This window comes from Capsella rubella, unplaced genomic scaffold (genome assembly GCF_000375325.1).
Source record: "Capsella rubella cultivar Monte Gargano unplaced genomic scaffold, Caprub1_0 scaffold_6, whole genome shotgun sequence".
NCBI classification, from domain to species: Eukaryota; Viridiplantae; Streptophyta; class Magnoliopsida; order Brassicales; family Brassicaceae; genus Capsella; species Capsella rubella.
This window is the reverse complement of record NW_006238918.1, coordinates 11,703,647-11,704,463: the sequence shown is the minus strand read 5'-3', so window position 1 is coordinate 11,704,463 and position 817 is coordinate 11,703,647.

Here is an 817-nt window from a genome sequence, read left to right as displayed (position 1 = left end):
GAGAAAGACTTGTTGAAATTGCGTCCTAAATGGGCTAAGAACTCAGAAACATTGCGTAGAACCACTAAATGACTTATCTAGTGTTGTTTGGGTTTAGAATATGTTAGGATACAATAAATTTGATTGATTACAAATGCTAGAGATGCTTGAAGAGTGTTTAGAAGTGTGGAGAAAGACTTGTTGAAATTGGGTCCCAAATGGGATAAGAACTCGGAAACATTGCGTTGAACCACTAAATGACTTAACTAGTGTTGTTTGAGTTTAGAATATGTTATAATACAATAAAGTTTACTGATTACAAGTGCTAGAGATGCATGAAGAGTGTTTAGAAGTGTGGAGAAAGACTTGTTGAAATTGGGTCCCAAATGGGATAAGAACTCGAAATCATTGCGTTGAACCACTAAATAACTTATCTAGTGTTGTTTGGGTTTAGAATATGTTAGGATACAATAATTTGACCGATTACAAGTGCTAGAGATGCATGAAGAGTGTTTAGAAGTGTTGAGAAAGACTTGTTGAAATTGGGTCCCATATGGGCTAAGAACTCGGAAACATTGCGTTGAACCACTAAATGACTTATCTAGTGTTTTTTGGGTTTAGAATATGTTAGAGTACAATAAATTTAATTGATTACAAGTGCTAGGGATGCATGAAGTGTGTTTAGAACTGTGGAGAAAGACTTGTTGAAATTGGGTCCCAAATGGGCTAAGTACTCGAAAACATTGCGTTGAACCACTAAATGACTTATCTAGTGTTGTTTGGGGTTAGAAAATGTTATAATACAATCAATTTGATTGATTGCAAGTGCTAGAGATGC